This window comes from Crinia signifera, chromosome 8, assembly GCF_055691185.1.
Source record: "Crinia signifera chromosome 8, ASM5569118v1, whole genome shotgun sequence".
NCBI lineage: Eukaryota > Metazoa > Chordata > Amphibia > Anura > Myobatrachidae > Crinia > Crinia signifera.
Genome location: NC_139224.1, coordinates 68,703,890 through 68,722,663, shown reverse-complemented (window position 1 = coordinate 68,722,663; position 18,774 = coordinate 68,703,890). Strand labels below are relative to the sequence as shown.

The window sequence follows — 18,774 nt, the reverse complement described above, 5'->3', positions numbered from 1 at the left end:
GCAATAAAAAGAAAAAGTTTCCAATTTAAATAGCTAGAGAATAAAAACAATTTGCCAGTAATGGGAAAAAACCTACAGCACCTGGTGTTCCCATGTGGTCTCCCACCCAAGTACTGACCAGCCCCAACACTGCTTAGCTTCCAAAGTCAGACGAGATTGGGCGTATCCAATGTGGTATGGCTGTAGGTGAGATGCCATCACTTTTTTGCCCTCTTCTACTTCTATCTAAAGGTAAGCTAATAAAAAAGTTTCCTAACTGTATTGGCTTACTGAAAAAAATCATGTGTTGGCAATGTAAAAAGACCTACAGGACATAATATTAGCAGGTGGTCTCAAATTAAACTACTAAAGAGGCTCAACACTATTTAGCTGCCAAAAGAAGTTGGAATTTGGCCGAAACAGTGTGGTAAGTCTTTAGGTGATGGCTATTGTGTCTGTTTGACCTCTCCCAAATGTCTGTATTGGCAATAAAAAGAAAAAGTTTCCAATTTAAATAGCTAGAGAATAAAAACAATTTGCCAGTAATGGGAAAAAACCTACAGCACGTGGTGTTCCCATGTGGTCTCCCACCCAAGTACTAACCAGGCCCAACACTGCTTAGCTTCCAAGATCAGACGAGATTGGGCGTATCCAATGTGGTATGGCTGTAGGTGAGATAGAGTCACTTTTTTGCCCTCTTCTACTTCTATAACCAGGTAAGCTAATAAAAAAGTTTCCTAACATTATTGGCTTACTGAAAAAAATCATGTGTTGGTAATGTAAAAAGACCTACAGGACATAATATTAGCAGGTGGTCTCAAATTAAACTACTAATGAGGCTCAACACTGTTTAGCTGCCAAAAGCAGTTGGAATTGGGCCGAAACAGTGTGGTAAGTCTTTAGGTGATGGTTATTGTGTCAGTTTCACCTCTCTCAAATGTCTGTATTGGCAATAAAAAGAAAAAGTTTCCAATTTAAATAGCTAGAGAATAAAAACAATTTGCCAGTAATGGGAAAAAACCTACAGCACCTGATGTTCCCATGTGGTCTCCCACCCAAGTACTGACCAGGCCCAACACTGCTTAGCTTCCAAGATCAGAGGAGATTGGGCATATCCAATGTGGTATGGCTGTAGGTGAGATACAGGCACTTTTTTGCCCTCTTCTACTTCTATAACCAGGTAAGCTAATAAAAAAGTTTCCTAACTGTATTGGCTTACTGAAAAAAATCATGTGTTGGCAATGTAAAAAGACCTACAGGACATAATATTAGCAGGTGGTCTCAAATTAAACTACTAAAGAGGCTCAACACTATTTAGCTGCCAAAAGAAGTTGGAATTTGGCCGAAACAGTGTGGTAAGTCTTTAGGTGATGGCTATTGTGTCTGTTTGACCTCTCCCAAATGTCTGTATTGGCAATAAAAAGAAAAAGTTTCCAATTTAAATAGCTAGAGAATAAAAACAATTTGCCAGTAATGGGAAAAAACCTACAGCACGTGGTGTTCCCATGTGGTCTCCCACCCAAGTACTAACCAGGCCCAATACTGCTTAGCTTCCAAGATCAGACGAGATTGGGCGTATCCAATGTGGTATGGCTGTAGGTGAGATAGAGTCACTTTTTTGCCCTCTTCTACTTCTATAACCAGGTAAGCTAATAAAAAAGTTTCCTAACATTATTGGCTTACTGAAAAAAATCATGTGTTGGTAAAGTAAAAAGACCTACAGGACATAATATTAGCAGGTGGTCTCAAATTAAACTACTAATGAGGCTCAACACTGTTTAGCTGCCAAAAGCAGTTGGAATTGGGCCAAAACAGTGTGGTAAGTCTTTAGGTGATGGCTATTGTGTCTGTTCCACCTCTCTCAAATGTCTGTATTGGCAATAAAAAGAAAAAGTTTCCAATTTAAATAGCTATAGAATAAAAAAAATTTGCCAGTAATGGGAAAAACCGTACAGCACCTGGTGTTCCCATGTGGTCTCCCACCCAAGTACTAACCAGGCCCAACACTGCTTAGCTTCCAAGATCAGACGAGATTGGGCGTATCCAATGTGGTATGGTTGTAGGTGAGATACCGTCACTTTTTTGCCCTCTTCTACTTCTATAACCAGGTAAGCTAATAAAAAAGTTTCCTAACTGTATTGGCTTACTGAAAAAAATCATGTGTTGGTAATGTAAAAAGACCTACAGGACATAATATTAGCAGGTGGTCTCAAATTAAACTACTAAAGAGGCTCAACAATATTTAGCTGCTAAAAGAAGTTGGAATTTGGCCGAAACAGTGTGGTAAGTCTTTAGGTAATGGCTATTGTGTCTGTTTGACCTCTCCCAAATGTCTGTATTGGCAATAAAAAGAAAAAGTTTCCAATTTAAATAGCTAGAGAATAAAAACAATTTGCCAGTAATGGGAAAAAACCTGCAGCACGTGGTGTTCCCATGTGGTCTCCCACCCAAGTACTAACCAGGCCCAACACTGCTTAGCTTCCAAGATCAGACGAGATTGGGCGTATCCAATGTGGTATGGCTGTAGGTGAGATAGAGTCACTTTTTTGCCCTCTTCTACTTCTATAACCAGGTAAGCTAATAAAAAAATTTCCTAACATTATTGGCTTACTGAAAAAAATCATGTGTTGGTAAAGTAAAAAGACCTACAGGACATAATATTAGCAGGTGGTCTCAAATTAAACTACTAATGAGGCTCAACACTGTTTAGCTGCCAAAAGCAGTTGGAATTGGGCCAAAACAGTGTGGTAAGTCTTTAGGTGATGGCTATTGTGTCTGTTCCACCTCTCTCAAATGTCTGTATTGGCAATAAAAAGAAAAAGTTTCCAATTTAAATAGCTATAGAATAAAAAAAATTTGCCAGTAATGGGAAAAACCGTACAGCACCTGGTGTTCCCATGTGGTCTCCCACCCAAGTACTAACCAGGCCCAACACTGCTTAGCTTCCAAGATCAGACGAGATTGGGCGTATCCAATGTGGTATGGCTGTAGGTGAGATAGAGTCACTTTTTTGCCCTCTTCTACTTCTATAACCAGGTAAGCTAATAAAAAAATTTCCTAACATTATTGGCTTACTGAAAAAAATCATGTGTTGGTAAAGTAAAAAGACCTACAGGACCTAATATTAGCAGGTGGTCTCAAATTAAACTACTAATGAGGCTCAACACTGTTTAGCTGCCAAAAGCAGTTGGAATTGGGCCAAAACAGTGTGGTAAGTCTTTAGGTGATGGCTATTGTGTCTGTTCCACCTCTCTCAAATGTCTGTATTGGCAATAAAAAGAAAAAGTTTCCAATTTAAATAGCTATAGAATAAAAAAAATTTGCCAGTAATGGGAAAAACCGTACAGCACCTGGTGTTCCCATGTGGTCTCCCACCCAAGTACTAACCAGGCCCAACACTGCTTAGCTTCCAAGATCAGACGAGATTGGGCGTATCCAATGTGGTATGGTTGTAGGTGAGATACAGTCACTTTTTTGCCCTCTTCTACTTCTATAACCAGGTAAGCTAATAAAAAAGTTTCCTAACATTATTGGCTTACTGAAAAAAATCATGTGTTGGTAATGTAAAAAGACCTACAGGACATAATATTAGCAGGTGGTCTCAAATTAAACTACTAATGAGGCTCAACACTGTTTAGCTGCCAAAAAGCAGTTGGAATTGGGCCGAAACAGTGTGGTAAGTCTTTAGGTGATGGTTATTGTGTCAGTTTCACCTCTCTCAAATGTCTGTATTGGCAATAAAAAGAAAAAGTTTCCAATTTAAATAGCTAGAGAATAAAAACAATTTGCCAGTAATAGGAAAAAACCTACAGCACCTGATGTTCCCATGTGGTCTCCCACCCAAGTACTGACCAGGCACAACACTGCTTAGCTTCCAAGATCAGAGGAGATTGGGCGTATCCAATGTGGTATGGCTGTAGGTGAGATACAGGCACTTTTTTGCCCTCTTCTACTTCTATAACCAGGTAAGCTAATAAAAAAGTTTCCTAACTGTATTGGCTTACTGAAAAAAATCATGTGTTGCTAATGTAAAAAGACCTACAGGACATAATATTAGCAGGTGGTCTCAAATTAAACTACTAAAGAGGCTCAACACTGTTTAGCTGCCAAAAGCAGTTGGAATTGGGCCGAAACTGTGGTAAGTCTTTAGGTGATGGCTATTGTGTCTGTTTCACCTCTCTCAAATGTCTGTATTGGCAATAAAAAGAAAAAGTTTCCAATTTAAATAGCTAGAGAATAAAAAAATTTGCCAGTAATGGGAAAAAAACCTACAGCACCTGGTGTTCCCATGTGGTCTCCCACCCAAGTACTAACCAGGCCCAACACTGCTTAGCTTCCAAGATCAGACGAGATTGGGCGTATCCAATGTGGTATGGCTGTAGGTGAGATACAGGCACTTTTTTGCCCTCTTCTACTTCTATAACCAGGTAAGCTAATAAAAAAGTTTCCTAACTGTATTGGCTTACTGAAAAAAATCATGTGTTGGTAATGTAAAAAGACCTACAGGACATAATAGTAGCAGGTAGTCTCAAATTAAACTACTAAAGAGGCTCAACACTGTTTATCTGCCAAAAGCAGTTGGAATTAGGCCGAAACAGTGTGGTAAGTCTTTAGGTGATGGCTATTGTGTCTGTTTGACCTCTCCCAGATGTCTGTATTGGCAATAAAAAGAAAAAGTTTCCAATTTAAATAGCTAGAGAATAAAAACAATTTGCCAGTAATGGGAAAAAACCTACAGCACGTGGTGTTCCCATGTGGTCTCCCACCCAAGTACTAACCAGGCCCAATACTGCTTAGCTTCCAAGATCAGACAAGATTGGGCATATCCAATGTGGTATGGCTGTAGGGGAGATAGAGTCACTTTTTTGCCCTCTTCTACTTCTATAACCAGGTAAGCTAATAAAAAAGTTTCCTAACATTATTGGCTTACTGAAAAAAATCATGTGTTGGTAATGTAAAAAGACCTACAGGACCTAATATTAGCAGGTGGTCTCAAATTAAACTACTAATGAGGCTCAACACTGTTTAGCTGCCAAAAGCAGTTGGAATTGGGCCAAAACAGTGTGGTAAGTCTTTAGGTGATGGCTATTGTGTCTGTTTCACCTCTCTCAAATGTCTGTATTGGCAATAAAAAGAAAAAGTTTCCAATTTAAATAGCTAGAGAATAAAAACAATTTGCCAGTAATGGGAAAAAACCTACAGCACCTGGTGTTCCCATGTGGTCTCCCACCCAAGTACTGACCAGCCCCAACACTGCTTAGCTTCCAAAGTCAGACGAGATTGGGCGTATCCAATGTGGTATGGCTGTAGGTGAGATGCCATCACTTTTTTGCCCTCTTCTACTTCTATCTAAAGGTAAGCTAATAAAAAAGTTTCCTAACTGTATTGGCTTACTGAAAAAAATCATGTGTTGGCAATGTAAAAAGACCTACAGGACATAATATTAGCAGGTGGTCTCAAATTAAACTACTAAAGAGGCTCAACAATATTTAGCTGCTAAAAGAAGTTGGAATTTGGCCGAAACAGTGTGGTAAGTCTTTAGGTAATGGCTATTGTGTCTGTTTGACCTCTCCCAAATGTCTGTATTGGCAATAAAAAGAAAAAGTTTCCAATTTAAATAGCTAGAGAATAAAAACAATTTGCCAGTAATGGGAAAAAACCTGCAGCACGTGGTGTTCCCATGTGGTCTCCCACCCAAGTACTAACCAGGCCCAACACTGCTTAGCTTCCAAGATCAGACGAGATTGGGCGTATCCAATGTGGTATGGCTGTAGGTGAGATAGAGTCACTTTTTTGCCCTCTTCTACTTCTATAACCAGGTAAGCTAATAAAAAAATTTCCTAACATTATTGGCTTACTGAAAAAAATCATGTGTTGGTAAAGTAAAAAGACCTACAGGACATAATATTAGCAGGTGGTCTCAAATTAAACTACTAATGAGGCTCAACACTGTTTAGCTGCCAAAAGCAGTTGGAATTGGGCCAAAACAGTGTGGTAAGTCTTTAGGTGATGGCTATTGTGTCTGTTCCACCTCTCTCAAATGTCTGTATTGGCAATAAAAAGAAAAAGTTTCCAATTTAAATAGCTATAGAATAAAAAAAATTTGCCAGTAATGGGAAAAACCGTACAGCACCTGGTGTTCCCATGTGGTCTCCCACCCAAGTACTAACCAGGCCCAACACTGCTTAGCTTCCAAGATCAGACGAGATTGGGCGTATCCAATGTGGTATGGCTGTAGGTGAGATAGAGTCACTTTTTTGCCCTCTTCTACTTCTATAACCAGGTAAGCTAATAAAAAAATTTCCTAACATTATTGGCTTACTGAAAAAAATCATGTGTTGGTAAAGTAAAAAGACCTACAGGACCTAATATTAGCAGGTGGTCTCAAATTAAACTACTAATGAGGCTCAACACTGTTTAGCTGCCAAAAGCAGTTGGAATTGGGCCAAAACAGTGTGGTAAGTCTTTAGGTGATGGCTATTGTGTCTGTTTCACCTCTCTCAAATGTCTGTATTGGCAATAAAAAGAAAAAGTTTCCAATTTAAATAGCTAGAGAATAAAAAAATTTGCCAGTAATGGGAAAAAAACCTACAGCACCTGGTGTTCCCATGTGGTCTCCCACCCAAGTACTAACCAGGCCCAACACTGCTTAGCTTCCAAGATCAGACGAGATTGGGCGTATCCAATGTGGTATGGCTGTAGGTGAGATACAGGCACTTTTTTGCCCTCTTCTACTTCTATAACCAGGTAAGCTAATAAAAAAGTTTCCTAACTGTATTGGCTTACTGAAAAAAATCATGTGTTGGTAATGTAAAAAGACCTACAGGACATAATAGTAGCAGGTAGTCTCAAATTAAACTACTAAAGAGGCTCAACACTGTTTATCTGCCAAAAGCAGTTGGAATTAGGCCGAAACAGTGTGGTAAGTCTTTAGGTGATGGCTATTGTGTCTGTTTGACCTCTCCCAGATGTCTGTATTGGCAATAAAAAGAAAAAGTTTCCAATTTAAATAGCTAGAGAATAAAAACAATTTGCCAGTAATGGGAAAAAACCTACAGCACGTGGTGTTCCCATGTGGTCTCCCACCCAAGTACTAACCAGGCCCAATACTGCTTAGCTTCCAAGATCAGACAAGATTGGGCATATCCAATGTGGTATGGCTGTAGGGGAGATAGAGTCACTTTTTTGCCCTCTTCTACTTCTATAACCAGGTAAGCTAATAAAAAAGTTTCCTAACATTATTGGCTTACTGAAAAAAATCATGTGTTGGTAATGTAAAAAGACCTACAGGACCTAATATTAGCAGGTGGTCTCAAATTAAACTACTAATGAGGCTCAACACTGTTTAGCTGCCAAAAGCAGTTGGAATTGGGCCAAAACAGTGTGGTAAGTCTTTAGGTGATGGCTATTGTGTCTGTTTCACCTCTCTCAAATGTCTGTATTGGCAATAAAAAGAAAAAGTTTCCAATTTAAATAGCTAGAGAATAAAAACAATTTGCCAGTAATGGGAAAAAACCTACAGCACCTGGTGTTCCCATGTGGTCTCCCACCCAAGTACTGACCAGCCCCAACACTGCTTAGCTTCCAAAGTCAGACGAGATTGGGCGTATCCAATGTGGTATGGCTGTAGGTGAGATGCCATCACTTTTTTGCCCTCTTCTACTTCTATCTAAAGGTAAGCTAATAAAAAAGTTTCCTAACTGTATTGGCTTACTGAAAAAAATCATGTGTTGGCAATGTAAAAAGACCTACAGGACATAATATTAGCAGGTGGTCTCAAATTAAACTACTAAAGAGGCTCAACACTATTTAGCTGCCAAAAGAAGTTGGAATTTGGCCGAAACAGTGTGGTAAGTCTTTAGGTGATGGCTATTGTGTCTGTTTGACCTCTCCCAAATGTCTGTATTGGCAATAAAAAGAAAAAGTTTCCAATTTAAATAGCTAGAGAATAAAAACAATTTGCCAGTAATGGGAAAAAACCTACAGCACGTGGTGTTCCCATGTGGTCTCCCACCCAAGTACTAACCAGGCCCAACACTGCTTAGCTTCCAAGATCAGACGAGATTGGGCGTATCCAATGTGGTATGGCTGTAGGTGAGATAGAGTCACTTTTTTGCCCTCTTCTACTTCTATAACCAGGTAAGCTAATAAAAAAGTTTCCTAACATTATTGGCTTACTGAAAAAAATCATGTGTTGGTAAAGTAAAAAGACCTACAGGACATAATATTAGCAGGTGGTCTCAAATTAAACTACTAATGAGGCTCAACACTGTTTAGCTGCCAAAAGCAGTTGGAATTGGGCCAAAACAGTGTGGTAAGTCTTTAGGTGATGGCTATTGTGTCTGTTCCACCTCTCTCAAATGTCTGTATTGGCAATAAAAAGAAAAAGTTTCCAATTTAAATAGCTATAGAATAAAAAAAATTTGCCAGTAATGGGAAAAACCGTACAGCACCTGGTGTTCCCATGTGGTCTCCCACCCAAGTACTAACCATGCCCAACACTGCTTAACTTCCAAGATCAGACGAGATGGGGCGTATCCAATGTGGTATGGTTGTAGGTGAGATACAGTCACTTTTTTGCCCTCTTCTACTTCTATAACCAGGTAAGCTAATAAAAAAGTTTCCTAACATTATTGGCTTACTGAAAAAAATCATGTGTTGGTAATGTAAAAAGACCTACAGGACATAATATTAGCAGGTGGTCTCAAATTAAACTACTAATGAGGCTCAACACTGTTTAGCTGCCAAAAGCAGTTGGAATTGGGCCGAAACAGTGTGGTAAGTCTTTAGGTGATGGTTATTGTGTCAGTTTCACCTCTCTCAAATGTCTGTATTGGCAATAAAAAGAAAAAGTTTCCAATTTAAATAGCTAGAGAATAAAAACAATTTGCCAGTAATGGGAAAAAACCTACAGCACCTGATGTTCCCATGTGGTCTCCCACCCAAGTACTGACCAGGCCCAACACTGCTTAGCTTCCAAGATCAGAGGAGATTGGGCGTATCCAATGTGGTATGGCTGTAGGTGAGATACAGGCACTTTTTTGCCCTCTTCTACTTCTATAACCAGGTAAGCTAATAAAAAAGTTTCCTAACTGTATTGGCTTACTGAAAAAAATCATGTGTTGGCAATGTAAAAAGACCTACAGGACATAATATTAGCAGGTGGTCTCAAATTAAACTACTAAAGAGGCTCAACACTATTTAGCTGCCAAAAGAAGTTGGAATTTGGCCGAAACAGTGTGGTAAGTCTTTAGGTGATGGCTATTGTGTCTGTTTGACCTCTCCCAAATGTCTGTATTGGCAATAAAAAGAAAAAGTTTCCAATTTAAATAGCTAGAGAATAAAAACAATTTGCCAGTAATGGGAAAAAACCTACAGCACGTGGTGTTCCCATGTGGTCTCCCACCCAAGTACTAACCAGGCCCAATACTGCTTAGCTTCCAAGATCAGACGAGATTGGGCGTATCCAATGTGGTATGGCTGTAGGTGAGATAGAGTCACTTTTTTGCCCTCTTCTACTTCTATAACCAGGTAAGCTAATAAAAAAGTTTCCTAACATTATTGGCTTACTGAAAAAAATCATGTGTTGGTAAAGTAAAAAGACCTACAGGACATAATATTAGCAGGTGGTCTCAAATTAAACTACTAATGAGGCTCAACACTGTTTAGCTGCCAAAAGCAGTTGGAATTGGGCCAAAACAGTGTGGTAAGTCTTTAGGTGATGGCTATTGTGTCTGTTCCACCTCTCTCAAATGTCTGTATTGGCAATAAAAAGAAAAAGTTTCCAATTTAAATAGCTATAGAATAAAAAAAATTTGCCAGTAATGGGAAAAACCGTACAGCACCTGGTGTTCCCATGTGGTCTCCCACCCAAGTACTAACCAGGCCCAACACTGCTTAGCTTCCAAGATCAGACGAGATTGGGCGTATCCAATGTGGTATTGTTGTAGGTGAGATACCGTCACTTTTTTGCCCTCTTCTACTTCTATAACCAGGTAAGCTAATAAAAAAGTTTCCTAACATTATTGGCTTACTGAAAAAAATCATGTGTTGGTAATGTAAAAAGACCTACAGGACCTAATATTAGCAGGTGGTCTCAAATTAAACTACTAATGAGGCTCAACACTGTTTAGCTGCCAAAAGCAGTTGGAATTGGGCCAAAACAGTGTGGTAAGTCTTTAGGTGATGGCTATTGTGTCTGTTTCACCTCTCTCAAATGTCTGTATTGGCAATAAAAAGAAAAAGTTTCCAATTTAAATAGCTAGAGAATAAAAACAATTTGCCAGTAATGGGAAAAAACCTACAGCACCTGGTGTTCCCATGTGGTCTCCCACCCAAGTACTGACCAGCCCCAACACTGCTTAGCTTCCAAAGTCAGACGAGATTGGGCGTATCCAATGTGGTATGGCTGTAGGTGAGATGTCATCACTTTTTTGCCCTCTTCTACTTCTATCTAAAGGTAAGCTAATAAAAAAGTTTCCTAACTGTATTGGCTTACTGAAAAAAATCATGTGTTGGCAATGTAAAAAGACCTACAGGACATAATATTAGCAGGTGGTCTCAAATTAAACTACTAAAGAGGCTCAACACTATTTAGCTGCTAAAAGAAGTTGGAATTTGGCCGAAACAGTGTGGTAAGTCTTTAGGTAATGGCTATTGTGTCTGTTTGACCTCTCCCAAATGTCTGTATTGGCAATAAAAAGAAAAAGTTTCCAATTTAAATAGCTAGAGAATAAAAACAATTTGCCAGTAATGGGAAAAAAACCTACAGCACGTGGTGTTCCCATGTGGTCTCCCACCCAAGTACTAACCAGGCCCAACACTGCTTAGCTTCCAAGATCAGACGAGATTGGGCGTATCCAATGTGGTATGGCTGTAGGTGAGATAGAGTCACTTTTTTGCCCTCTTCTACTTCTATAACCAGGTAAGCTAATAAAAAAATTTCCTAACATTATTGGCTTACTGAAAAAAATCATGTGTTGGTAAAGTAAAAAGACCTACAGGACATAATATTAGCAGGTGGTCTCAAATTAAACTACTAATGAGGCTCAACACTGTTTAGCTGCCAAAAGCAGTTGGAATTGGGCCAAAACAGTGTGGTAAGTCTTTAGGTGATGGCTATTGTGTCTGTTCCACCTCTCTCAAATGTCTGTATTGGCAATAAAAAGAAAAAGTTTCCAATTTAAATAGCTATAGAATAAAAAAAATTTGCCAGTAATGGGAAAAACCGTACAGCACCTGGTGTTCCCATGTGGTCTCCCACCCAAGTACTAACCAGGCCCAACACTGCTTAGCTTCCAAGATCAGACGAGATTGGGCGTATCCAATGTGGTATGGCTGTAGGTGAGATAGAGTCACTTTTTTGCCCTCTTCTACTTCTATAACCAGGTAAGCTAATAAAAAAATTTCCTAACATTATTGGCTTACTGAAAAAAATCATGTGTTGGTAAAGTAAAAAGACCTACAGGACATAATATTAGCAGGTGGTCTCAAATTAAACTACTAATGAGGCTCAACACTGTTTAGCTGCCAAAAGCAGTTGGAATTGGGCCAAAACAGTGTGGTAAGTCTTTAGGTGATGGCTATTGTGTCTGTTCCACCTCTCTCAAATGTCTGTATTGGCAATAAAAAGAAAAAGTTTCCAATTTAAATAGCTATAGAATAAAAAAAATTTGCCAGTAATGGGAAAAACCGTACAGCACCTGGTGTTCCCATGTGGTCTCCCACCCAAGTACTAACCAGGCCCAACACTGCTTAGCTTCCAAGATCAGACGAGATTGGGCGTATCCAATGTGGTATGGTTGTAGGTGAGATACAGTCACTTTTTTGCCCTCTTCTACTTCTATAACCAGGTAAGCTAATAAAAAAGTTTCCTAACATTATTGGCTTACTGAAAAAAATCATGTGTTGGTAATGTAAAAAGACCTACAGGACATAATATTAGCAGGTGGTCTCAAATTAAACTACTAATGAGGCTCAACACTGTTTAGCTGCCAAAAAGCAGTTGGAATTGGGCCGAAACAGTGTGGTAAGTCTTTAGGTGATGGTTATTGTGTCAGTTTCACCTCTCTCAAATGTCTGTATTGGCAATAAAAAGAAAAAGTTTCCAATTTAAATAGCTAGAGAATAAAAACAATTTGCCAGTAATGGGAAAAAACCTACAGCACCTGATGTTCCCATGTGGTCTCCCACCCAAGTACTGACCAGGCACAACACTGCTTAGCTTCCAAGATCAGAGGAGATTGGGCGTATCCAATGTGGTATGGCTGTAGGTGAGATACAGGCACTTTTTTGCCCTCTTCTACTTCTATAACCAGGTAAGCTAATAAAAAAGTTTCCTAACTGTATTGGCTTACTGAAAAAAATCATGTGTTGGTAATGTAAAAAGTCCTACAGGACATAATATTAGCAGGTGGTCTCAAATTAAACTACTAAAGAGGCTCAACACTGTTTAGCTGCCAAAAGCAGTTGGAATTAGGCCGAAACAGTGTGGTAAGTCTTTAGGTGATGGCTATTGTGTCTGTTTGACCTCTCCCAAATGTCTGTATTGGCAATAAAAAGAAAAAGTTTCCAATTTAAATAGCTAGAGAATAAAAACAATTTGCCAGTAATGGGAAAAAACCTACAGCACGTGGTGTTCCCATGTGGTCTCCCACCCAAGTACTAACCAGGCCCAACACTTCTTAGCTTCCAAGATCAGACGAGATTAGGCGTATCCAATGTGGTATGGCTGTAGGTGAGATAGAGTCACTTTTTTGCCCTCTTCTACTTCTATAACCAGGTAAGCTAATAAAAAAGTTTCCTAACATTATTGGCTTACTGAAAAAAATCATGTGTTGGTAATGTAAAAAGACCTACAGGACATAATATTATCAGGTGGTCTCAAATTAAACTACTAATGAGGCTTAACACTGTTTAGCTGCCAAAAGCAGTTGGAATTGGGCCAAAACAGTGTGGCAAGTCTTTAGGTGATGGCTATTGTGTCTGTTCCACCTCTCTCAAATGTCTGTATTGGCAAAAAAAAGAAAAAGTTTCCAATTTAAATAGCTATAGAATAAAAACTATTTGCCAGTAGTGGGAAAAACCCTACAGCACCTGGTGTTCCCATGTGGTCTCCCACCCAAGTACTAACCAGGCCCAACACTGCTTAGCTTCCAAGATCAGACGAGATTGGGCGTATCCAATGTGGTATGGCTGTAGGTGAGATACAGTCACTTTTTTGCCCTCTTCTACTTCTATAACCAGGTAAGCTAATAAAAAAGTTTCCTAACATTATTGGCTTACTGAAAAAAATCATGTGTTGGTAATGTAAAAAGACCTACAGGACATAATATTAGCAGGTGGTCTCAAATTAAACTACTAATGAGGCTCAACACTGTTTAGCTGCCAAAAGCACTTGGAATTGGGCCAAAACAGTGTGGTAAGTCTTTAGGTGATGGCTATTGTGTCTGTTTCACCTCTCTCAAATGTCTATATTGGCAATAAAAAGAAAAAGTTTCCAATTTAAATAGCTAGAGAATAAAAACAATTTGCCAGTAATGGGAAAAAACCTACAGCACCTGGTGTTCCCATGTGGTCTCCCACCCAAGTACTAACCAGGCCCAACACTGCTTAGCTTCCAAGATCAGGCGTATCTAACGTGGTATGGCTGTAGGTGAGATACAGGCACTTTTTTGCCCTCTTCTACTTCTATTACCAGGTAAGCTAATAAAAAAGTTTCCTAACTGTATTGGCTTACTGAAAAAAATCATGTGTTGGTAATGTAAAAAGACCTACAGGACATAATATTAGCAGGTGGTCTCAAATTAAACTACTAAAGAGGCTCAATACTATTTAGCTGCCAAAAGCAGTTGGAATTGGGCCGAAACAGTGTGGTAAGTCTTTAGGTGATGGCCATTGTGTCTGTTTGACCTCTCCCAAATGTCTGTATTGGCAATAAAAAGAAAAAGTTTCCAATTTAAATAGCTAGAGAATAAAAACAATTTGCCAGTAATGGGAAAAAACCTACAGCACCTGGTGTTCCCATGTGGTCTCCCACCCAAGTACTAACCAGGCCCAACACTGCTTAGCTTCCAAGATCAGACGAGACTGGGCGTATCCAATGTGGTATGGCTGTAGGTGAGATACAGGCACTTTTTTGCCCTCTTCTACTTCTATAACCAGGTAAGCTAATAAAAAAGTTTCCTAACATTATTGGCTTACTGAAAAAAATCATGTGTTGCTCATGTAAAAAGACCTACAGGACATAATATTAGCAGGTGGTCTCAAATTAAACTACTAATGAGGCTCAACACTGTTTAGCTGCCAAAAGCAGTTGGAATTGGGCCGAAACAGTGTGGTAAGTCTTTAGGTGATGGCTATTGTGTCTGTTTCACCTCTCTCAAATGTCTGTATTGGCAATAAAAACAAAAAGTTTTCAATTTAAATAGCTAGAGAATAAAAACAATTTGCCAGTAATGGGAAAAAACCTACAGCACCTGGTGTTCTCATGTGGTCTCCCACCCAAGTACTAACCAGGCCCAACACTGCTTAGCTTCCAAGATCAGGCGTATCTAACGTGGTATGGCTGTAGGTGAGATACAGGCACTTTTTTGCCCTCTTCTACTTCTATAACCAGGTAAGCTAATAAAAAAGTGTCCTAACTGTATTGGCTTACTGAAAAAAATCATGTGTTGGTAATGTAATAAGACCTACAGGACATAATATTAGCAGGTGGTCTCAAATTAAACTACTAAAGAGGCTCAATACTATTTAGCTGCCAAAAGCAGTTGGAATTGGGCCGAAACAGTGTGGTAAGTCTTTAGGTGATGGCTATTGTGTCTGTTTGACCTCTCCCAAATGTCTGTAGTGGCAATAAAAAGAAAAAGTTTCCAATTTAAATAGCTAGAGAATAAAAACAATTTGCCAGTAATGGGAAAAAACCTACAGCACCTGGTGTTCCCATGTGGTCTCCCACCCAAGTACTAACCAGGCCCAACACTGCTTAGCTTCCAAGATCAGACGAGATTGGGCGTATCCAATGTGGTATGGCTGTAGGTGAGATACAGTCACTTTTTTGCCCTCTTCTACTTCTATAACCAGGTAAGCTAATAAAAAAGTTTCCTAACTGTATTGGCTTACTGAAAAAAATCATGTGTTGGTAATGTAAAAAGTCCTACAGGACATAATATTAGCAGGTGGTCTCAAATTAAACTACTAAAGAGGCTCAACACTATTTAGCTGCCAAAAGCAGTTGGAATTGGGCCGAAACAGTGTGGTAAGTCTTTAGGTGATGGCTATTGTGTCTGTTTGACCTCTCCCAAATGTCTGTATTGGCAATAAAAAGAAAAAGTTTCCAATTTAAATAGCTAGAGATTAAAAACAATTTGCCAGTAATGGGAAAAAACCTACAGCACCTGGTGTTCCCATGTGGTCTCCCACCCAAGTACTAACCAGGCCCAACACTGCTTAGCTTCCAAGATCAGACGAGATTGGGCGTATCCAATGTGGTATGGCTGTAGGTGAGATACAGTTACTTTTTTGCCCTCTTCTACTTCTATAACCAGGTAAGCTAATAAAAAAGTTTCCTAACATTATTGGCTTACTGAAAAAAATCATGTGTTGCTAATGTAAAAAGACCTACAGGACATAATATTAGCAGGTGGTCTCAAATTAAACTACTAATGAGGCTCAACACTGTTTAGCTGCCAAAAGCAGTTGGAATTGGGCCGAAACTGTGGTAAGTCTTTAGGTGATGGCTATTGTGTCTGTTTCACCTCTCTCAAATGTCTGTATTGGCAATAAAAAGAAAAAGTTTCCAATTTAAATAGCTAGAGAATAAAAAAATTTGCCAGTAATGGGAAAAAAACCTACAGCACCTGGTGTTCCCATGTGGTCTCCCACCCAAGTACTAACCAGGCCCAACACTGCTTAGCTTCCAAGATCAGACGAGATTGGGCGTATCCAATGTGGTATGGCTGTAGGTGAGATACAGGCACTTTTTTGCCCTCTTCTACTTCTATAACCAGGTAAGCTAATAAAAAAGTTTCCTAACTGTATTGGCTTACTGAAAAAAATCATGTGTTGGTAATGTAAAAAGACCTACAGGACATAATAGTAGCAGGTAGTCTCAAATTAAACTACTAAAGAGGCTCAACACTGCTTATCTGCCAAAAGCAGTTGGAATTAGGCCGAAACAGTGTGGTAAGTCTTTAGGTGATGGCTATTGTGTCTGTTTGACCTCTCCCAGATGTCTGTATTGGCAATAAAAAGAAAAAGTTTCCAATTTAAATAGCTAGAGAATAAAAACAATTTGCCAGTAATGGGAAAAAACCTACAGCACGTGGTGTTCCCATGTGGTCTCCCACCCAAGTACTAACCAGGCCCAATACTGCTTAGCTTCCAAGATCAGACAAGATTGGGCATATCCAATGTGGTATGGCTGTAGGGGAGATAGAGTCACTTTTTTGCCCTCTTCTACTTCTATAACCAGGTAAGCTAATAAAAAAGTTTCCTAACATTATTGGCTTACTGAAAAAAATCATGTGTTGGTAATGTAAAAAGACCTACAGGACCTAATATTAGCAGGTGGTCTCAAATTAAACTACTAATGAGGCTCAACACTGTTTAGCTGCCAAAAGCAGTTGGAATTGGGCCAAAACAGTGTGGTAAGTCTTTAGGTGATGGCTATTGTGTCTGTTTCACCTCTCTCAAATGTCTGTATTGGCAATAAAAAGAAAAAGTTTCCAATTTAAATAGCTAGAGAATAAAAACAATTTGCCAGTAATGGGAAAAAACCTACAGCACCTGGTGTTCCCATGTGGTCTCCCACCCAAGTACTGACCAGCCCCAACACTGCTTAGCTTCCAAAGTCAGACGAGATTGGGCGTATCCAATGTGGTATGGCTGTAGGTGAGATGCCATCACTTTTTTGCCCTCTTCTACTTCTATCTAAAGGTAAGCTAATAAAAAAGTTTCCTAACTGTATTGGCTTACTGAAAAAAATCATGTGTTGGCAATGTAAAAAGACCTACAGGACATAATATTAGCAGGTGGTCTCAAATTAAACTACTAAAGAGGCTCAACACTATTTAGCTGCCAAAAGAAGTTGGAATTTGGCCGAAACAGTGTGGTAAGTCTTTAGGTGATGGCTATTGTGTCTGTTTGACCTCTCCCAAATGTCTGTATTGGCAATAAAAAGAAAAAGTTTCCAATTTAAATAGCTAGAGAATAAAAACAATTTGCCAGTAATGGGAAAAAACCTACAGCACGTGGTGTTCCCATGTGGTCTCCCACCCAAGTACTAACCAGGCCCAACACTGCTTAGCTTCCAAGATCAGACGAGATTGGGCGTATCCAATGTGGTATGGCTGTAGGTGAGATAGAGTCACTTTTTTGCCCTCTTCTACTTCTATAACCAGGTAAGCTAATAAAAAAGTTTCCTAACATTATTGGCTTACTGAAAAAAATCATGTGTTGGTAAAGTAAAAAGACCTACAGGACATAATATTAGCAGGTGGTCTCAAATTAAACTACTAATGAGGCTCAACACTGTTTAGCTGCCAAAAGCAGTTGGAATTGGGCCAAAACAGTGTGGTAAGTCTTTAGGTGATGGCTATTGTGTCTGTTCCACCTCTCTCAAATGTCTGTATTGGCAATAAAAAGAAAAAGTTTCCAATTTAAATAGCTATAGAATAAAAAAATTTTGCCAGTAATGGGAAAAACCGTACAGCACCTGGTGTTCCCATGTGGTCTCCCACCCAAGTACTAACCATGCCCAACACTGCTTAACTTCCAAGATCAGACGAGATGGGGCGTATCCAATGTGGTATGGTTGTAGGTGAGATACAGTCACTTTTTTGCCCTCTTCTACTTCTATAACCAGGTAAGCTAATAAAAAAGTTTCCTAACATTATTGGCTTACTGAAAAAAATCATGTGTTGGTAATGTAAAAAGACCTACAGGACATAATATTAGCAGGTGGTCTCAAATTAAACTACTAATGAGGCTCAACACTGTTTAGCTGCCAAAAGCAGTTGGAATTGGGCCGAAACAGTGTGGTAAGTCTTTAGGTGATGGTTATTGTGTCAGTTTCACCTCTCTCAAATGTCTGTATTGGCAATAAAAAGAAAAAGTTTCCAATTTAAATAGCTAGAGAATAAAAACAATTTGCCAGTAATGGGAAAAAACCTACAGCACCTGATGTTCCCATGTGGTCTCCCACCCAAGTACTGACCAGGCCCAACACTGCTTAGCTTCCAAGATCAGAGGAGATTGGGCGTATCCAATGTGGTATGGCTGTAGGTGAGATACAGGCACTTTTTTGCCCTCTTCTACTTCTATAACCAGGTAAGCTAATAAAAAAGTTTCCTAACTGTATTGGCTTACTGAAAAAAATCATGTGTTGGCAATGTAAAAAGACCTACAGGACATAATATTAGCAGGTGGTCTCAAATTAAACTACTAAAGAGGCTCAACACTATTTAGCTGCCAAAAGAAGTTGGAATTTGGCCGAAACAGTGTGGTAAGTCTTTAGGTGATGGCTATTGTGTCTGTTTGACCTCTCCCAAATGTCTGTATTGGCAATAAAAAGAAAAAGTTTCCAATTTAAATAGCTAGAGAATAAAAACAATTTGCCAGTAATGGGAAAAAACCTACAGCACGTGGTGTTCCCATGTGGTCTCCCACCCAAGTACTAACCAGGCCCAATACTGCTTAGCTTCCAAGATCAGACGAGATTGGGCGTATCCAATGTGGTATGGCTGTAGGTGAGATAGAGTCACTTTTTTGCCCTCTTCTACTTCTATAACCAGGTAA

The 18,774-nt window shown here is 39.3% G+C and overlaps 34 non-coding genes and 7 pseudogenes across 34 annotated transcripts; all 41 read right to left on the bottom strand.

The window, feature by feature from the left end:
- Nucleotides 1-69: 69 nt before the first annotated feature.
- LOC146027690 (5S ribosomal RNA) lies at nucleotides 70-188 on the bottom strand. The gene has a single exon (XR_014455079.1). It is a non-coding gene; the product is annotated as a 5S ribosomal RNA (ribosomal RNA).
- A 345-nt stretch (nucleotides 189-533) lies between these two features.
- Nucleotides 534-652, bottom strand: LOC146032743 (5S ribosomal RNA). The gene has a single exon (XR_014458163.1). It is a non-coding gene; the product is annotated as a 5S ribosomal RNA (ribosomal RNA).
- Nucleotides 653-997: 345 nt separating this feature from the next.
- LOC146033752 (5S ribosomal RNA) lies at nucleotides 998-1,116 on the bottom strand. The gene has a single exon (XR_014459160.1). It is a non-coding gene; the product is annotated as a 5S ribosomal RNA (ribosomal RNA).
- Nucleotides 1,117-1,461: 345 nt separating this feature from the next.
- On the bottom strand, nucleotides 1,462-1,580 carry LOC146034440 (5S ribosomal RNA). The gene has a single exon (XR_014459847.1). It is a non-coding gene; the product is annotated as a 5S ribosomal RNA (ribosomal RNA).
- A 345-nt stretch (nucleotides 1,581-1,925) lies between these two features.
- LOC146034876 (5S ribosomal RNA) lies at nucleotides 1,926-2,044 on the bottom strand. The gene has a single exon (XR_014460279.1). It is a non-coding gene; the product is annotated as a 5S ribosomal RNA (ribosomal RNA).
- Nucleotides 2,045-2,389: 345 nt separating this feature from the next.
- On the bottom strand, nucleotides 2,390-2,508 carry LOC146034373 (5S ribosomal RNA). Its single transcript, XR_014459780.1, has one exon. It is a non-coding gene; the product is annotated as a 5S ribosomal RNA (ribosomal RNA).
- A 345-nt stretch (nucleotides 2,509-2,853) lies between these two features.
- On the bottom strand, nucleotides 2,854-2,972 carry LOC146033536 (5S ribosomal RNA). Its single transcript, XR_014458945.1, has one exon. It is a non-coding gene; the product is annotated as a 5S ribosomal RNA (ribosomal RNA).
- Nucleotides 2,973-3,317: 345 nt separating this feature from the next.
- On the bottom strand, nucleotides 3,318-3,436 carry LOC146034875 (5S ribosomal RNA). The gene has a single exon (XR_014460278.1). It is a non-coding gene; the product is annotated as a 5S ribosomal RNA (ribosomal RNA).
- A 346-nt stretch (nucleotides 3,437-3,782) lies between these two features.
- LOC146035009 (5S ribosomal RNA) lies at nucleotides 3,783-3,901 on the bottom strand. The gene has a single exon (XR_014460412.1). It is a non-coding gene; the product is annotated as a 5S ribosomal RNA (ribosomal RNA).
- A 343-nt stretch (nucleotides 3,902-4,244) lies between these two features.
- On the bottom strand, nucleotides 4,245-4,363 carry LOC146027725 (5S ribosomal RNA). Its single transcript, XR_014455112.1, has one exon. It is a non-coding gene; the product is annotated as a 5S ribosomal RNA (ribosomal RNA).
- A 345-nt stretch (nucleotides 4,364-4,708) lies between these two features.
- Nucleotides 4,709-4,827, bottom strand: LOC146028654 (5S ribosomal RNA; annotated as a pseudogene).
- A 345-nt stretch (nucleotides 4,828-5,172) lies between these two features.
- LOC146027688 (5S ribosomal RNA) lies at nucleotides 5,173-5,291 on the bottom strand. Its single transcript, XR_014455077.1, has one exon. It is a non-coding gene; the product is annotated as a 5S ribosomal RNA (ribosomal RNA).
- Nucleotides 5,292-5,636: 345 nt separating this feature from the next.
- LOC146034372 (5S ribosomal RNA) lies at nucleotides 5,637-5,755 on the bottom strand. Its single transcript, XR_014459778.1, has one exon. It is a non-coding gene; the product is annotated as a 5S ribosomal RNA (ribosomal RNA).
- A 345-nt stretch (nucleotides 5,756-6,100) lies between these two features.
- LOC146033535 (5S ribosomal RNA) lies at nucleotides 6,101-6,219 on the bottom strand. The gene has a single exon (XR_014458944.1). It is a non-coding gene; the product is annotated as a 5S ribosomal RNA (ribosomal RNA).
- Nucleotides 6,220-6,564: 345 nt separating this feature from the next.
- Nucleotides 6,565-6,683, bottom strand: LOC146027713 (5S ribosomal RNA). Its single transcript, XR_014455100.1, has one exon. It is a non-coding gene; the product is annotated as a 5S ribosomal RNA (ribosomal RNA).
- A 345-nt stretch (nucleotides 6,684-7,028) lies between these two features.
- LOC146028653 (5S ribosomal RNA) lies at nucleotides 7,029-7,147 on the bottom strand (annotated as a pseudogene).
- Nucleotides 7,148-7,492: 345 nt separating this feature from the next.
- Nucleotides 7,493-7,611, bottom strand: LOC146027687 (5S ribosomal RNA). Its single transcript, XR_014455075.1, has one exon. It is a non-coding gene; the product is annotated as a 5S ribosomal RNA (ribosomal RNA).
- Nucleotides 7,612-7,956: 345 nt separating this feature from the next.
- Nucleotides 7,957-8,075, bottom strand: LOC146032741 (5S ribosomal RNA). Its single transcript, XR_014458162.1, has one exon. It is a non-coding gene; the product is annotated as a 5S ribosomal RNA (ribosomal RNA).
- Nucleotides 8,076-8,420: 345 nt separating this feature from the next.
- Nucleotides 8,421-8,539, bottom strand: LOC146028703 (5S ribosomal RNA; annotated as a pseudogene).
- Nucleotides 8,540-8,884: 345 nt separating this feature from the next.
- On the bottom strand, nucleotides 8,885-9,003 carry LOC146032917 (5S ribosomal RNA). Its single transcript, XR_014458328.1, has one exon. It is a non-coding gene; the product is annotated as a 5S ribosomal RNA (ribosomal RNA).
- A 345-nt stretch (nucleotides 9,004-9,348) lies between these two features.
- On the bottom strand, nucleotides 9,349-9,467 carry LOC146034439 (5S ribosomal RNA). Its single transcript, XR_014459846.1, has one exon. It is a non-coding gene; the product is annotated as a 5S ribosomal RNA (ribosomal RNA).
- A 345-nt stretch (nucleotides 9,468-9,812) lies between these two features.
- On the bottom strand, nucleotides 9,813-9,931 carry LOC146027645 (5S ribosomal RNA). The gene has a single exon (XR_014455036.1). It is a non-coding gene; the product is annotated as a 5S ribosomal RNA (ribosomal RNA).
- Nucleotides 9,932-10,276: 345 nt separating this feature from the next.
- Nucleotides 10,277-10,395, bottom strand: LOC146027686 (5S ribosomal RNA). Its single transcript, XR_014455074.1, has one exon. It is a non-coding gene; the product is annotated as a 5S ribosomal RNA (ribosomal RNA).
- Nucleotides 10,396-10,741: 346 nt separating this feature from the next.
- LOC146032740 (5S ribosomal RNA) lies at nucleotides 10,742-10,860 on the bottom strand. Its single transcript, XR_014458161.1, has one exon. It is a non-coding gene; the product is annotated as a 5S ribosomal RNA (ribosomal RNA).
- A 345-nt stretch (nucleotides 10,861-11,205) lies between these two features.
- Nucleotides 11,206-11,324, bottom strand: LOC146033534 (5S ribosomal RNA). The gene has a single exon (XR_014458943.1). It is a non-coding gene; the product is annotated as a 5S ribosomal RNA (ribosomal RNA).
- A 345-nt stretch (nucleotides 11,325-11,669) lies between these two features.
- On the bottom strand, nucleotides 11,670-11,788 carry LOC146034873 (5S ribosomal RNA). The gene has a single exon (XR_014460277.1). It is a non-coding gene; the product is annotated as a 5S ribosomal RNA (ribosomal RNA).
- Nucleotides 11,789-12,134: 346 nt separating this feature from the next.
- LOC146035007 (5S ribosomal RNA) lies at nucleotides 12,135-12,253 on the bottom strand. The gene has a single exon (XR_014460410.1). It is a non-coding gene; the product is annotated as a 5S ribosomal RNA (ribosomal RNA).
- Nucleotides 12,254-12,598: 345 nt separating this feature from the next.
- Nucleotides 12,599-12,717, bottom strand: LOC146027467 (5S ribosomal RNA). Its single transcript, XR_014454867.1, has one exon. It is a non-coding gene; the product is annotated as a 5S ribosomal RNA (ribosomal RNA).
- A 345-nt stretch (nucleotides 12,718-13,062) lies between these two features.
- Nucleotides 13,063-13,181, bottom strand: LOC146031429 (5S ribosomal RNA). Its single transcript, XR_014456896.1, has one exon. It is a non-coding gene; the product is annotated as a 5S ribosomal RNA (ribosomal RNA).
- Nucleotides 13,182-13,526: 345 nt separating this feature from the next.
- On the bottom strand, nucleotides 13,527-13,635 carry LOC146029341 (5S ribosomal RNA; annotated as a pseudogene).
- Nucleotides 13,636-13,980: 345 nt separating this feature from the next.
- On the bottom strand, nucleotides 13,981-14,099 carry LOC146031269 (5S ribosomal RNA). Its single transcript, XR_014456740.1, has one exon. It is a non-coding gene; the product is annotated as a 5S ribosomal RNA (ribosomal RNA).
- Nucleotides 14,100-14,444: 345 nt separating this feature from the next.
- On the bottom strand, nucleotides 14,445-14,553 carry LOC146029412 (5S ribosomal RNA; annotated as a pseudogene).
- Nucleotides 14,554-14,898: 345 nt separating this feature from the next.
- LOC146027701 (5S ribosomal RNA) lies at nucleotides 14,899-15,017 on the bottom strand. The gene has a single exon (XR_014455089.1). It is a non-coding gene; the product is annotated as a 5S ribosomal RNA (ribosomal RNA).
- Nucleotides 15,018-15,362: 345 nt separating this feature from the next.
- On the bottom strand, nucleotides 15,363-15,481 carry LOC146027689 (5S ribosomal RNA). The gene has a single exon (XR_014455078.1). It is a non-coding gene; the product is annotated as a 5S ribosomal RNA (ribosomal RNA).
- A 343-nt stretch (nucleotides 15,482-15,824) lies between these two features.
- On the bottom strand, nucleotides 15,825-15,943 carry LOC146027677 (5S ribosomal RNA). The gene has a single exon (XR_014455066.1). It is a non-coding gene; the product is annotated as a 5S ribosomal RNA (ribosomal RNA).
- A 345-nt stretch (nucleotides 15,944-16,288) lies between these two features.
- LOC146028652 (5S ribosomal RNA) lies at nucleotides 16,289-16,407 on the bottom strand (annotated as a pseudogene).
- A 345-nt stretch (nucleotides 16,408-16,752) lies between these two features.
- LOC146027685 (5S ribosomal RNA) lies at nucleotides 16,753-16,871 on the bottom strand. The gene has a single exon (XR_014455073.1). It is a non-coding gene; the product is annotated as a 5S ribosomal RNA (ribosomal RNA).
- A 345-nt stretch (nucleotides 16,872-17,216) lies between these two features.
- On the bottom strand, nucleotides 17,217-17,335 carry LOC146032739 (5S ribosomal RNA). Its single transcript, XR_014458160.1, has one exon. It is a non-coding gene; the product is annotated as a 5S ribosomal RNA (ribosomal RNA).
- A 345-nt stretch (nucleotides 17,336-17,680) lies between these two features.
- LOC146028702 (5S ribosomal RNA) lies at nucleotides 17,681-17,799 on the bottom strand (annotated as a pseudogene).
- Nucleotides 17,800-18,144: 345 nt separating this feature from the next.
- Nucleotides 18,145-18,263, bottom strand: LOC146032915 (5S ribosomal RNA). Its single transcript, XR_014458327.1, has one exon. It is a non-coding gene; the product is annotated as a 5S ribosomal RNA (ribosomal RNA).
- A 345-nt stretch (nucleotides 18,264-18,608) lies between these two features.
- Nucleotides 18,609-18,727, bottom strand: LOC146034438 (5S ribosomal RNA). The gene has a single exon (XR_014459844.1). It is a non-coding gene; the product is annotated as a 5S ribosomal RNA (ribosomal RNA).
- Between the last annotated feature and the right edge of the window lie 47 nt (nucleotides 18,728-18,774).